Source organism: Anomaloglossus baeobatrachus, unplaced genomic scaffold (genome assembly GCF_048569485.1).
Source record: "Anomaloglossus baeobatrachus isolate aAnoBae1 unplaced genomic scaffold, aAnoBae1.hap1 Scaffold_252, whole genome shotgun sequence".
Lineage (NCBI taxonomy): Eukaryota > Metazoa > Chordata > Amphibia > Anura > Aromobatidae > Anomaloglossus > Anomaloglossus baeobatrachus.
The window spans coordinates 164,995-165,690 of record NW_027442101.1 but is presented as its reverse complement, the minus strand read 5'-3'; the positions used below and the strand labels follow the sequence as shown (position 1 = coordinate 165,690).

At 45.1% G+C, this 696-nt stretch overlaps 1 pseudogene; it reads left to right on the top strand.

Moving 5' to 3' along the window:
- The first annotated feature begins 250 nt into the window (after positions 1–250).
- On the top strand, positions 251–457 carry LOC142262749 (U2 spliceosomal RNA; annotated as a pseudogene).
- Positions 458–696: the final 239 nt, after the last annotated feature.

The window sequence follows — 696 nt, the reverse complement described above, 5'->3', positions numbered from 1 at the left end:
GCGTGGGTTTGTCTCCCTCTCCCTAAGATGTGTCCGGTATAGGCCAGGGTGCCACTCAAGGCCGTAACCAATTCGGGTTATAGCTTCTCGGCCTTTTGGCTAAGATCAAGTGTAGTTTCGGAGGACGCTACCTTGGTCGGTACTGGAAGGTGCCTGGGATTGCACGTCTGCCGGCCTTGAGGAAGTGTGTGCGCCTTCTGGTGACACATAGCCCTCTTGTGCCTGGACGGTTCCCAGGCAACGGGAGGCGATCACCTTTGTTATTTTGAAGTCCTACTGATAAACAGAAAAAAAAAAAAATTAAATCTGTTCTTATCAGTTTAATATCTGATACGTCCCCTCTCTGGGGACCATATATTAAATGGATTTTTAGAACAAGGAGATGGAAAAAATCTTGCTCTGTCCACTGCACGCATTGACCTGGTATTGCAGTACCTCCAGGACCGGTGCACCCCTTCTTAACCCAGTTTCCAAAAGCAGAACTCAATTCACCTGATTCAAATGAGCCCCATTAGTGAATTGAAAGAAAGCAAAAACTTTATATGCACCTCAATTTGGCCAATTCACTTTTCACACTTTCACCCTTTTTTTTATCTTTCACACCTTTTACTTGCTTTATTGATGCAAAAAGCTGTGCCAAATAGCAAACTCATCTCCACTCAACTTGACCAACTCTGCTATGTCCCGTGCAGTATC